At 36.8% G+C, this 15,025-nt stretch overlaps 1 long non-coding RNA gene across 2 annotated transcripts in view; it reads right to left on the reverse strand.

Annotated features, from left to right (window-relative positions):
* The window catches only part of LOC309627655, a 150,794-nt gene that overhangs the window by 114,243 nt on the left and 21,526 nt on the right, over window positions 1-15,025 (reverse strand). For both annotated transcript variants that reach the window (XR_014243899.1, XR_014243900.1), the window contains exons 2-3: window positions 9,608-14,990; window positions 1,569-1,628 (exon numbers count right to left, since the gene is read on the reverse strand). This is a non-coding gene — a long non-coding RNA (uncharacterized lncRNA). The remainder of the gene's footprint in view (window positions 1-1,568; window positions 1,629-9,607; window positions 14,991-15,025) is intronic.

Consider the following 15,025-nt stretch of genomic DNA (forward strand, 5'->3'; position numbering starts at 1 on the left):
AGGGAGAAATCCCACTTGATTGTGGTGTATGATCCTTTTAATGTGATTTTGGATTTGGTTTTTGGTATTATTGAGGATTTTTGCATCTCTATCTATAAAGAATATTGGCCTGTAGTTATTTTTGTTGTTGTTTGTCTGTTTTCTTGTAGTATCTTTTTCTGGGTTTGGCATCAGGGTAATGTCCTTGAAAAATTAGTTTGGAAGTGTTCTCTCCTTTTCGATATTTTGGAGTAGTTTGAGAAGGATTGGCGTTAAGTCTTCTTTAAATATTTGGTAGATTTCTTCAGTAGAGCCATCTGGTCCTGGCCTTTTACTTGCTGGAAAGTTTAGTTTACTGATTGAATCTCCTTAATAGTCATAGCTCTGTTTAGACTTTCTTTGTATTCATGATTCAGTCTTGCTAGGTTGTATGTTTCTAGAAAGTTTTCTGTTTCTTTTAGGTTGTCCAATTTGTTGGTGAGTAATTGTTCATAGTAATCTCTTATGATTCTTTTCATTTTTCTGGCATTATTTATAATGTCTCTTTTTTCATTTCTGATTTTATTTGAGTCTTCTCTCTTTTTTTCTTGGTCTAGCTAAAGATTTGTCAATTTTGTTAATATTTTCACAAAACTGACTCTTAGTTTTATTGTTTCTGTTTTTTCTAGTCTCTATTTCTTCCCTAATCTTTATTATTTCATTCCCTATGATAATTTTAGACTTAGTTTGTTCTTCTTTATTTTTTGAGGTTTAAAGTTAGGTTTATTTGGGATATTTAATGTAGATGTTTATGTGAACTTTCCTCTTATGTAAATTTCCTTTTTGGTACTGATTTTGATGCATCCCATAAGATCTGGCATGTTGTGTTTGCAATTTTATTTGTCTCAATATTTTCTTCTTTCCGTTTTGATTTCTTCTTTGACCCATCGGGGGTCAAGCAGAATGAGCTAGAGAGAAAATAGTCTGTATCAAAGTGTATGTTTAGGTGGGGGAGGGATGAACCCAAGACCTATAGTGAACCACATTATGTTCATTCCACTGATTTTGCATTAATATGTAGAAATCAATCAGACATGGCTTATTCAACATAAATGATTATCCAGTAGAAAATTATCTAATTCATCTGCAGTAAATCTCTCTAATACACACATTAATCACATACTTATTCCTTTGGAATGGTAATAAACAATCACACTGTACCTTAATCTCTAGAAACTTACTTGAAAAGTTTCCTGCAGGCATGGATGCACTCTCTCTCTTGCTTATGAGATTACCACTGTACATTACATCCAGTATGAGGGATCTTCATGCCCTTGAACCAGCAGGCAAACAATCAATCAATAAACCAACCAACGTACCAGCCAGGGTTATTATATTGGCTTGGATGATTAATTTTGAATATCAAAGGATATTGGATTGCTAACTAATAACATACCAGAAATGACACTATTTGGAACTCTGGTAACACAAGGTAATTCTGGGGTACCTTGTGTTACATTCATGTCATATAAGATAGGGAACGTATCACAACCCAGAAGCAGTTGAACCACTGAAGATTCCTATCCTTCATGAACACAGGTTTGACTCACCTCACAAGGTAAAGAACCCCAATCAGCTGAGTTGTTGGTTCAGGACCAAGGGACCATAAGCTGTGTAGAAAAAGATAAGTTATAAATATCAACTATGTTACCCATTACAGAGCTGCTGTTACCTGAAGCCGTTTTGAATATGTTACTTCTTGATGTATATATATATATATATATATATATATATATATATATATATATATATACACACACCTTTTTCTGTCTCTCCCTTTTTCTCTTTTTATTTCACGATGTTGTTCACGGTTACCTTTAAAATAGCCTTTAGTTTTCAGAATATTCATATGTGAACGTGGCTGAATTTGAGGAGCAATTAACATTGCCAAAAGATGGGTACCATGGCTATGATTTCAGGAATGATTAGAAGATTGCTAGGAATTCTTGTTTCCCGTTTTTAGGGATAAGGTGAGCCTGACCTTGACTGTATGAAGGATAGCTGCATCTTGTACAGTGCTTTATTGTAGTTGTACTGAAGGTTAAATATGTGAGGAAGGGTGTTTACAGATGCCAAGTAACTAAAAGAGTTAACTGACTCAGTTACTAAGCTATTGTTCCTTGACTCCAAACACTTCCTTCCAAATTTTGTTCTGTGATGCTGGGCTGAGACTAAGCAAGCTACATTTTTTCATTGCCAATTGGCTTCTCTTAGATTCTTCCAATGCGATAGAATAAAGGAAGTGGGAAGATAGGAAAAGAGAGAAGGGAATTACTCCTTCCTATTTAATTGGTCCTGTCACATGCTCCATCAATTGATTTTTACCAAAGACAGCAGAGATTGGTTCCAGCAGTAGTTGCTTGCAACTTCTGCCTTTTCTCACACTTCCCAGAGCCATCCACATCCCTCAACCTATGAAGCTTCAACCACAGTCAGGCTACCTTCTCCTCAGAGGGCTGAATCTCTGCCTCTCAAGCCCCTCCTCAAAACACTTGAGATAACCGCTGCCACTGGGCAGCACTTGCTTCTCAGAGATGTAAGTCTCGGTTCTGGGAGGTCCTTCTTTTAAGTCTGAAGCACCACCAGAGAATGCCTTTCCTCAAAGGTCTGAATCCAATTCCACGAGGTCCTTTCTTCAAGCTTCTGCAGGCATCCAAGTTCAGAGAACCTTAAGTCTTTCTTTTAGTCTCTCAGCCCTAAGGAGAATAGCCAGTTTCTGTACATATTACCTACATCTTACCTTAGTATTTTTTGCTCTTTTGACCCTCGATACCTATTTATACAACTATAACAAATGATTTCTATTAAAATAAGTAGGTTTTTTCTTTCAGTGGACATTATTACAATCACTGAGAAGAGTATGCTCAGTCTTCTATATTTACACATCTGTTTTTTTCAATTCTGTCAATTTTAATATTGACCCAATGTAATTTTTCACAGATGTATTTAGAATTGTTTATATTTTTCTGTTCTCCTACTTTCAACCTTTCTGTATCTTTACACAGAAGGGCTTTTAAATATTTAAAATTTTTATTATTTTCTCTCATTTCAATTAGTGTCAGGAAAGGAAGGAAATAAACATGGTTACCAGTCTTCCATCTCGAAATTAAATCCCAACTTAATTTGTTTTATTATAGCTTCCCCCAATATAATTAAAGTAATGATTATGATCCTATAGTTATTAGAAGAAAGTTTAATTGCATTGCAGAGCAATTTTATTTTGTAATTTATTGTTTTGTAACTTGGTAATTTATTGTAGGTAAAACACTGTGGTTATGGATAAATAAACTTTTTAATAATTGATTCTTCTAACCAAAATTTCTGAAGTAATAGAAGTTGTTTTTTTTTTTTTTTTTTTACCTTGGAAATAGATTGTTTCTGTTTCAGGAATAAAAAAAACAATAAGCAATCTAGGGCCTAGGAATTATATTATTCTCATAAAAGATTCTTATATGAGGTTCATTGATCAAGGATTCCACCTGTTATTTTATAAATGTAATGGATGGAATTGTGAATTTTAAACAATAAGAATTTAAGCTTAGATATAAGCATTACATTTTTACTTCATTTTTATATTTCAGTGAGTGTATATTCCCTTTCTAAACTTAAATTACACATTAAACATTGGCAATGACATACTATTTTTAAAATGATAACCCTTTTTCAAAGATAGAATATAAGTGTTTCTATCGGTTAGATAATTGGATTTTGGTTTCTACCTCTGGCAAGGGTTTGATACTTTTTTTTTTTTTTTCCAATTTTGCGTAGGGAAGAGTGCAGCTCTATGAAAAGTGATAACAAAACTAATAGTGCAGTGCTGGTTGGGAGGAAGCATTTTCTTTTTCAGAAATCAATAGGCAGAGAGAGTGATCCTATTTTTCACCGGAGGCAAATCACCATTACAGAGCAGACGAGTGCTCATCTGGTGGGGCTGCAGTGACACACACTTCCATCAGCCACTATTCAAGGTTAGGAGCAGAACCTAATACTGGGGAGAGGCTAATTAAGTTAATTCTGCGGGAAAGTGACAAGATGACAGAGTGCAATCCACGTGCTCCAAAGCCTTTCCCTTTACCCTCCATTTTCGGTATTGTTGGGTCTCTTCTCTCTAGCATCTCACTCACATACACAATACCTGGTGTGGGATACCTGCTTCCTTTCAGTCTTGTTTAAGCTGCAATGTGAATATCTGGCTTGTACTATGACTGATGAGTGCAGCAGGAAAGAGATGTAATTGCTTTGACTCTGCAGCAGTAAATGGATACTCCCTTTGGAAACTCAACTTTCCTCATTTAGACCCAGACATGCCAGGCAGATGCAGATGATCAATTCACAGCATATGATACAAGTGAATATCTTTGTCTTTATGTTCTGTTTTTAATGTAATAGCAAACTAACATCTGTTGTTCTGAGCATCACAAATCTGTTCTTTTCAGTGTAAAGGTTTGCTGAGCATTCGTATTTTACTAAGAATAGGATGTGACTACACAGTATTTTTATGTCAAATTCAAATGTTCTTTGGAAAGGTCACTGTTGTGTGTGAGTTACCTACTGAGCTGTATTACTATGATAGATGTAGTTACAAAGTAAAACTATTTAACTGGTAATGTTCTGGGAAGTGAGTAAAGGAATAGAGAAGAGAGGAAAGGTAGCTAGTTTTTAAGGGATAATTTTGTATTGCCAATAACATCTCGTACATTCTTTGAGTCTGGTCTTTATAGAGCACTTATGCTCCAGATAAGAAATGCTATTCAACAACCTGTGAATGAATATATGCTATGGTATTATTTGGTGTATCTGTACGCCTTTTCTAGCTATCAAGATAGACATGTGAATGAAAAGTAATAGTATTAGAATCTTTCTATGAACCACAGACTCATAGGGTTGGAAGTTTCTTAAGTGCAGTAAATATTAGAATAAATATAATAGGAAAAAGCAAGGGTTTAAAATTTTTTCACTTTAATGTGACTAATATTATTTTTAAGTTTGTTAGCGCTTATGTTTAGATAGTGGTATAAATAAGTCTCCATAAGGTACATCTGTTAATTTCTTTTTCTGATGGAAGAATTTTGGTTTCAGTGCATGTCTTCATGTTTTTCTGGCATTAACATTGCTGGCTACAAAAAGGACATGGTGAAACAGTGTGACTTAGAGATACATAGCATCACATTTAAAAAATCCAACTCAACATGCATCTTCTGCATCTTCCATGTGATATCTTTTTCAAAAACATCAAAATAATAGAGAAAAAAACATACCTACATATGAAATAAGATACTAATAACAATAATCTATTATTTTTGGTTCTAATATTTTATCTCAAATGAAAACTCTCATATTTTGAAGCCCATTTATGACAGAACAATATTTTTAATGGCACAATAAATGATATATTTTTCAGCTGTAAGGAAAAAACTATTACTCAATAGGAATTTTTAAAAATAAGATCTCTCATTAGTTATAATGCCCAAAGCTGTAGCTTTGGGTATTATGTCCTGCTGTCAGTCCATTTTGCAACACTACAATTCAATAGCTTTTTGCTAAAAATCCTTTTTTATCTAATAGCTTATGTGTTGAGTACACATATGTGTACCTACTCATATACTCTGGAGAATTGTAAATTATAAACTTTATAAAGAATTTGAAGATTTAATCTAAACAAGAAAAAGTTGAAAAATTGAAAATTTCATTGTTTGATTTACTCAGTAAAAATGAAGCAACTGTTATGGCATAGTATAAAATAATAATAATAAAAACTTCAGAATATGGCACTGTATAACTGAGGTTTCTAAAACTATCAAGCATTCCTGTTGAGAATGATTGGACCTATCAAGATATAAAAGAGCAGCTGGGGACATTTGAAGTGACGATTTATATTCTGTGCAACCCTAGCCAGAGATGTGAGCAGCAGCATGAAATAATAAAAAAGATGTTTAAATCAAGCCAGGATGCTCAAAAACTATCAAAAAGACATATTAGTAAAAAATGGGTATTTTAATACTATTAAAGGTAACAGCTGTTTGAGATATTGACAATTTCAGTTAATCAAAAATTAGAAATAACACTCAATATTTAGATTACCTTTATTTAAATTAATTTGGAAATAGGTTGTTAGTGTATATTATATTGATTTATGTTTTAAAGATGACCCATGGTTTAAGATAGAAATTATAGCATTGTGTAAATTAATGTTTATTCAATTGACAAGTGCTCTGTTTGAACAGATCATCTTTATCTGGGGTAAATAATTCACAGCGGGGGAAGAGGGGGAAGGGAGGAGGGAGGAAGGGAGTCTTTAGTTTTAAAAGCATTTGCCTATGGGGAGTGGTAGAAATTAATGACCACTGTGGAAAGTCAGTTTGAAGAATATATCAAGGTTCTTATCTCTGGGCATCCTTTTAAAAATTCAAAACCAAATTTAGCAAGAATACTTAGAAAGAATTTAGAAAGAATACTTTGCATTAGGGTGCCCAAATTCTGCTCTGTTTGCTCTATATTTAAATATTTGGTGTATTAAGAATCCAAGTTGCTGTCTAGAACTTATCTGATCATTTAATAAGTATTTCCATAGTTACTTTGAAATGTTGTACAATTCTTTTTTCTTCAATGTGAGCTAAATAAAGTGTATAAATAATTCTGTTAGCTCTCATTCCACTTTTACAAATGATAATCTGGAAAAAAAGTTAGGTAATTGAAAACTTTTCCAAAACATCAATTTATTACATACAATTAATATCTGATTTAGTAAAACTTCAGCTATGGTGTATTCAAAACAGGCTTTTATAAATCTGATTTTAAAGTAAATTCTCGATTACCTTGAATGGATCATACTTGGAATTGTTTCTTCCATTACCCCTCTTATTGGTATTCCTGCAGAGTAACTGTGTCAAGGAGTAATTATTTTATGAACTATGAAGTAGAAGATAAAGACAAATTGAAATAGCTTTTTAATTTTTAAGATTCCATTTTCTTCTATTAATTGTTCTGCAGTGGAATCTGAAAGCATTCTAGTCTGTATGTATCACTCTATAGTTCAGAGGTTTTCAACCTGCTCTCCATCATGACATAGAATATATCTGACTGATGAATTTGTAAACTGGGGTTGAGGGCAATGCTCCAGGGCAGAACCTGTATCATCAGTCCCTTTTTGCCATTAAAGAAAGCAAACCGAATGCAACCAAGGAAGGGTGATGTATAAAAATAACCTTGAGCCATGCTAAAACAATGTTTTATAGTAAAGTAAATCATCTCACAAATTTTGGTGCTTTTAGTATTGTTAGGGACAGATAATTTACAGCATACCATTGCATTATGACACTGGATGAGAAGATCTGATAAAATTGTCCATGGTTTTTCCTTTGACATTCCTATGTCACTTTTGATTCTTGGATGCTATGGTTTGACAGTGGTATATCTTCTAATTTAAAATAATGGTCAGACACACGTTTGAAATGGCCTGGTCAGCCAGAATATGCTGCTGTCAGAATACTTCAGCTGAAAGATTCCTTTTTATTGTCCACTAAGGTAACATTTAATTCACTGTGGCTTTTCTGAAGGTTGCCCAAGATTCCTCCAAAAGTGAACATGTGTCTCAGAGATCTATTATTCACAGGAAGAATTTAAATGGTACCAAATTTATAGAGTAACTGCAATTGAGTGAATAAATTCTAAGAATTCCTGAACTTGGGAGAGTCATAGTCTATTGTAAATAAGCATAATATAAGGTATGACACAAAATGTGTGTTGGAGGAGGTCATAAAGAGGACGTGAGGGCTGGTTGACTCTCCAGTTGGACCCAAGCAATGGGAGGCTCCTCACCCCCACCCCTGTCCTTGAAATGTAAGCTGTGCCTACTGTTCCCCCATTGGGAACTATTCCAAGGACACAGCCTTAAGAGAATAAAGTATTGTTGAGACCATCTGGACTGAACCCAATTAAGGCCTCTAGATAAACTTTTAAGATTCTGGTGGGCAGGTGTGGAGATCTGCTAATAATTGTGTGGCTGCCCAAAACAAGCCTCATCTATACCTTTCCTTGCTTATTAAACCTGACACCTGACACCTACCAGTTGGGAGTGGTCTGCCCCTTTCTTTGGTCTCTCCTTGCCCTCTATGACTGGGGCCCAGTTTTAGAGTTCACCTGGGGAACTCCTGAGGTTGTGAACTAACAGTGTGCTTCAAGAGTGTAGGTAATTTTTATGTTTAATAATTATTTTTCTGTTGTGTAAAATTTTCTATAAAATTTAAATAAAATTCTAAAAATTGATAAGCAAATACTATTTTTCTTCATAAAAGTAACACCCCATTCTCCAAGTTTACCATCAGAAAGGACAGCTCTTTTTTTTGTGTGAGAAGATACAGAACCTTGAGATTGGCTTTCTCATTGGGGTTTTTCCTGTAATTACCTCTTTCCCTATTATTGAGCTAGCATTAGTGCTGATGGATGAAGACAGTGAAAGTGAGACTGAGAGGGTGGAAAGTCCAGTCACTCTTCCTTATTTATATTAACATTAATGAAGATGAGAATAATGATAATGTTAAAGGAATTAGCTTGTGTTTATTGGTTGCTTACTGTGGACCAGTTGCTCTGCTCTAAAGATATGATTTCATCTTATCCTTATAACAATCCAGTAGGTTGGGCACTGTCATTTCCAGTTTTGGATGAGAAAACAGAAACTTAGAGAGTTTGCTTAACTTTCCCAGGATCACAGAGATAAATTTGAATAACCAAACTAAGATGTGAACCCTAATACTTCAAATTAAAACTGAAAACTTTAATGATATATCTGTAATATATATTAAGAAACAAGAAGGTGGAGTCAAGATGGCAGACTAGGAGGACATGGAATTTGCATCTCTGCACAACTAGGGCACCTACCAGGCACTGGTGGGGGGACCACAGACACCTAAGGGAACGGGAGGAACCACCAGTGACTGGGTAGGATGTGAGGTGTGGGGGGAGTGAAGGAGGAGGAAAAGTTGAGGCGGGACGGGACTGGCGCCCTGAGGGGTGGCTGGGGGAGGGGAAGGGATCCCATGCCTGAAGGGGGAAATTGGGGAACCGCTGGGAGGACAGAGGATCAAAAGGGAGTGTGGCCAGGTTTCCCCTGCCCACTTGGGCCCCCGGGAGACTGCTGAGATCCTGGGCCTGATCCTCTGCCCACTGAGGCCCCCACCAGCTGGGCAGGTCCTGCGGGAGTGGGAGGGAGGGAAGGGGGAGCAAAAGCAAAGGCCAGACCTATGGGACCGGCACCCTGAAGGGGGGCTGGGGGAGGGGAGGAGTTCCTACACCCAGTGGGACCCACCCATGGTTAGGGGTCCAGGGGGGACGGGGGAGACCCTGGGGGAGACGGTGTGGGGGGTGGGGGCGAGGAGGAATGGCAGGGAATGCACCCAGTGCTTTCCGTGTCCACTTAGGCACCAGGGAGCTTGTTGGGCTCCTGGGCCTAATCCTCGGAGCCTCCCTCCTGCCGCGCAGAGCCCAAGCCCCACCTCTACACCCCCACCCAGGGCCCCACCTCTACACTTGGAGACTCCCTCCAACACACTGGGCCTAAACACCACCCACACACCCTCATTCAGGGACCTACCTCCAAACTCTGGAACTCCACACCCCAGAGGCCCTCCTTTCCACGTGCTGCCTCTCCCCTTTTGCGCAGGTCCTAAGCAGAGGCACTGCCCCACACTTGAGCATAGCCCCGCCTAGGCCTCACACCCAAGGCCTTTTCCTGCTGCCTGGGTCCTGAGCCTAGGCCCTGCCCCACGCTCAAACGTCACCGCCCCACCTGCATAGGTCATGCCCCACCCTAAACCACACCCCTGCCTAAATTCCACCCCCACTTAAATTCTGCCCCCATAGCCAAGGCTTTCTTTTTTTTCTTTTTTCCTCTTTTAGATTGGGGTTCTGTTTTACCTTGTTGATTCATTGTTGTTGATTCATTTATATTTTTATTTTTCCTAATAAATCTTTTATTTTTCTAATTTTATCCTTCATACTTTGTTATTGTTCTCTCCTTTTGGCTTGTTCCCCCACCCCCCCACCCCTTTTTTTCTTCTTTTTTCTGTTGTGGTTCTATTTTACCTTGTTACAGTTCTTTCAATTATATTTTTATTTTTTCTAATATATTTTTTATCTTTCTAATTTTATTTTGTTTTTTATTCTTTGATATTGTACTGCTTTCTTTCTCATTCTTTCTTTCTTTCTTTCTTCCTTTCTTTTTTTTTTTTTTTCCTGCCACATCACGCAGCTTGCAGGATCTTGGTTCCCAGGCCAGAGGTCGGGCCCGAGCTCCTGTCATGGGAGATCCGAGTCCAAACTGCTGTACTAACAGAGAACCTCAGACCCCAGGGAGTATTAATTGGAGTGAGGCCTCCCGGAGGTCCTAATCTCAGCACCAAGACCTGGCCTACCCAACTGTCTGCAGACTCCAGTGCTGGACGCCTCAGGCCAAACAAGCAGTAAGGCAGGAATACAGCCCCACCCATCAAAAAAAAAACAAGAAAAGAAACGACAAAAGAATATGTTACAGATGAAGGAGCAAGGTAAAACCCTACAAGACCAAATAAATGAAGACGAAATAGGCAACCTACCTGAAAAAGAATTCAGAGTAATGAGAGTACAGATGATCCAAAATCTTGGAAACAGAATGGAGAAAACAAAAGAAACATTTAACAAGGATCTAGAAGAACGACAGAGCAAACAAAGAGTGATGAACAACACAATAACTGAAATTAAAAATACCCTAGAAGGAATCAGTAACATAAAAACTGAGGCAGAAGAACAGATAAGTGAGTTGAAAGATAAAATGGTGGAAATACTACCAGGTTGCAGAACAAAGAAAAAGAATGAGGAGAATTGAAGACAGTCTCAGAGACTTCTGGGACAACATTAAACGCACCAACGTTTGAATTATAGGGGTGCCAGAAGAAGAAGAGAAAAAAGGTCTGAGAAAATATTTGAAGAGATTACAGTCAAAAACTTCCCTAACATGGGAAAGGAAAGAGTCAAATCAAGGCCAGGAAGCACAGAGAGTCCCACACAGGATAAACCCAAAGAGAAACATGCCGAGACACATATTAATCAAACTATCAAAAACTAAATACAAAGAAAAAATATTAAAAGCAGCAAAGGAAAAGCAACAAATAACATACAAGGGAATCCCCATAACATTAACAGCTGACCTATCAGCAGAAACTCTGCAAGCTAGAACGGAGTGGCAGGACATATTTAAAGTGATGAAAGGGAAAAACCTACAACCAAGATTACTCTACCCAGCAAGGATCTCATTCAGATTCAACAGAGAAATTAAAATCTTTACAGACAAGCAAAAGCTAAGAGAATTCAGCACCACCAAACCAGCTTTACAGCAAATGCTAAAGGAACTTCTCTAGGCAGGAAACACAAGGGAAGGAAAAGACCTATGAAAACAAACCCAGAACAATTAAGAAAATGGTTATAGGAACATAAATATTGATAACTACCTTAAATGTAAATGGATTAAATGCTCCAACCAAAATACATAGACTGGCTGAATGGATACAAAAAGAAGACCCGTATATATGCTGTCTGCAAGGAACCCACTTCAGACCTAGGGACACATACAGACTGAAAGTGAGGGGTTGGAAAAAGATATTCCATGCAAATGGAAATCAAAAGAAACCTGGAGTAGTAATTCTCATATCACACAAAATAGACTTTAAAATAAAGACTATTACAAGAGACAAAGAAGGACACTACATAATGATCAAGGGATCAATCCAAGTAGAAGATATAACACTTGTAAATATTTATGCACCCAACATAGGAGTACCTCAATACGTAAGGCAAATGCTAACAGCCATAAAAGGGGAAATCGACAGTAATACAATCGTAGTAGGGGACTTTAACACCCCACTTTCACCAATGGACAGATCATCCAAAATGAATATAAATAAGGAAACACAAGCTTTAAATGACGCATTAAACAAGACGGACTTAATTGATATTTATAGGACATTCCATCCAAAAACAACAGAATACACTTTCTTCTCAAGTGCTCATGGAACATTCTCCAGGATAGACCATATCTTGGGTCACAAATCAAGCCTTGGTAAATTTAAGAAAATTGAAATCGTATCAAGTATCTTTTCCGACCACGATGCTATGAGACTAGATATCAATTACAGGAAAAAAAGTGTAAAAAATACAAACACATGGAGGCTAAACAATACGCTACTAAATAACCAAGAGATCACTGAAGAAATCAAAGAGGAAATCAAAAAATACCTAGAAATAAATGACAATGAAAACACGATGACCCAAAACCTATGGGATGCAACAAAAGCAGTTCTAAGAGGGAAGTTTAAACCAATACAATCCACCATCAAGAAACAAGAAACATCTCAAATAAACAACCTAACCTTACACCTAAAGCAGTTAGAGAGAGAAGAACAAAAAACCCCCAAATTTAGCAGAAGGAAAGAAGTCATAAAGATCAGATCAGAAATAAATGTAAAAGAAATGAAGGAAACAATAGCAAAGATCAATAAAACAAAAAGCTAGTTCTTTGAGAAGATAAACATAATTGATAAACCATTAGTGACACTCATCAAGAAAAAAAGGGAGAAGACTCAAATCAACAGAATTAGAAATGAAAAAGAAGTAACAACTGACACTGCAGAAATACAAAGGATCATGAGAGAATACTACAAATAACTATATGCCAATAAAATGGACAACCTGGAAGAAATGGACAAATTCTTAGAAAAGCACAACCTTCCGAGACTGAACCAGGAAGAAATAGAAAATATAAACAGACCAGTCACAAGCACTGAAACTGAATCTGTGATTAAAAATCTTCCAACAAACAAGCCCAGGACCAGGTGGCTTCACAAGAGAATTCTATCAAACATTTAGAGAAGAGCTAACGCCTATCCTTCTCAAACTCTTCCAAAATATAGTAGAAGGAGGAACACTCCCAAACTCATTCTACAAGGCCACCATCACCCTGATACCAATACCGGAGAAAAATGTCACAAAAAAAGAAAACTACAGGCCAATATCACTGATGAAAATAGATGCAAAAATCCTTAACAAAATACTAGCAAACAGAATCCAACAGCACATGAAAAGGATCATACACCATGATCAAGTGGGGTTTATCCCAGGAATGCAAGGATTCTTCAGTATACACAAATCAATCAATGTGATACACCATATTAACAAATTGAAGGAGAAAAACCATATGATCATCTCAATAGATTCAGAAAAAGCTTTCAACAAAATTCAACACCCATTTATGATAAAAACTCTCCAGAAAGTAGGCATAGAAGGAACTTACCTCAACATAATAAAGGCCATATATGACAAACCCACAGCCAACATCATTCTCAATGGTGAAAAACTGAAACCATTTCCACTAAGATCAGGAACAAGATAAGGTTGCCCACTCTCACCACTCTTATTCAACATAGTTTTGGAAGTTTTAGCCACAGCAATCAGAGAAGAAAAAGAAATAAAAGGAATCCAGATCGGAAAAGAAGAAGTAAAACGGTCACAGCAAAAAAAAAAAAAAAAAAAAAAACTGTCACTGCTTTCAGATGACATGATACTATACATAGAGAATCCTAAAGATGCTACCAGAAAACTCCTAGAGCTAATCAATGAATTTGGTAAAGTAGCAGGATACAAAATTAATGCACAGAATCTCTTGCATTCCTATACACTAATGATGAAAAATCTGAAAGAGAAATTGAGGAAACACTCCCATTTACCATTGCAACAAAAAGAATAAAATACCTAGGAATAAACCTACCTAAGGAGACAAAAGACCTGTATGCAGAAAAATATAAGACACTGATGAAAGAAATTAAAGATGATACCAACAGTTGGAGAGATATACCATGTTCTTGGATTGGATGAATCAACATGGTGAAAATGAGTATACTACCCAAAGCAATCTACAGATTCAGTGCAATCCTTATCAAACTAGTAACGGCATTTTTCACAGAACTAGAACAAAAAATTTCACAATTTGTATGGAAACACAAAAGACCCCGAATAGTGAAAACAATCTTGAGAAAGAAAAACAGAGCTGGAGGATCAGGTGCCCTGACTTCAGACTATACTACAAAGGTACAGTAATCAAGACAGTATGGTACTGGCATAAAAACAGAAATATTGACCAATGAAACAGGATAGAAAGCCCAGAGATAACCCATGTACATATGGTCAACTTATCTTTGATAAAGGAGGCAAGCATATACAGTGGAGAAAAGACAGCCTCTTCAATAAGTGGTGCTGAGAAAACTGGACAGCTACATGTAAAAGAATGAAATTAGAACACTCCCTAACACCATACACAAAAATAAACTCAAAATGGATTAAAGACCTAAATTTAAGGCCAGACACTATCAAACTCTTAGAGGAAAACATAGGCAGAACACTCTATGACATAAATCACAGCAAGATCCTTTTTGACCCACCTCCTAGAGAAATGGAAATAAAAACAAAAATAAACAAATGAGACGTAATGAAACTTAAAAGCTATTGACCAGCAAAGGAAACCATAAGCAAGACGAAAAGACAGTTATCAAAATGGGAGAAAATATTTGCAAACGAAGCAACTGACAAAGGATTAATCTCCAAAATATACAAGCAGACCATGCAGCTCAATATCAGAAACACAAACAACCCAATCCAAAAATGGGCAGAAGACCTAAATAGACATTTCTCCAAAGAAGACATACAGATGGGCAAGAAACATACGAAAAGATGCTCAACATCACTAATCATTAGAGCAATGCAAATCAAAACTACAATGAGGTATCATCTCACACCAGTCAGAATGGCCATCATCAAAAAATCTACAAGCAATAAATGCTGGAGAGGGTTTGGAGAAAAGGGAACCCTCTTGCACTGTTGGTGTGAATGTAAATTGATACAGCCACTATGGAGAACAGTATGGAAGTTCCTTAAAAAGCTAAAAATAGGGACTTCCCTGGTGGTGCAGTGGTTAAGAATCCGCCTG

This window comes from Balaenoptera borealis, assembly GCF_965194805.1.
Source record: "Balaenoptera borealis genome assembly, chromosome: 4".
NCBI lineage: Eukaryota > Metazoa > Chordata > Mammalia > Artiodactyla > Balaenopteridae > Balaenoptera > Balaenoptera borealis.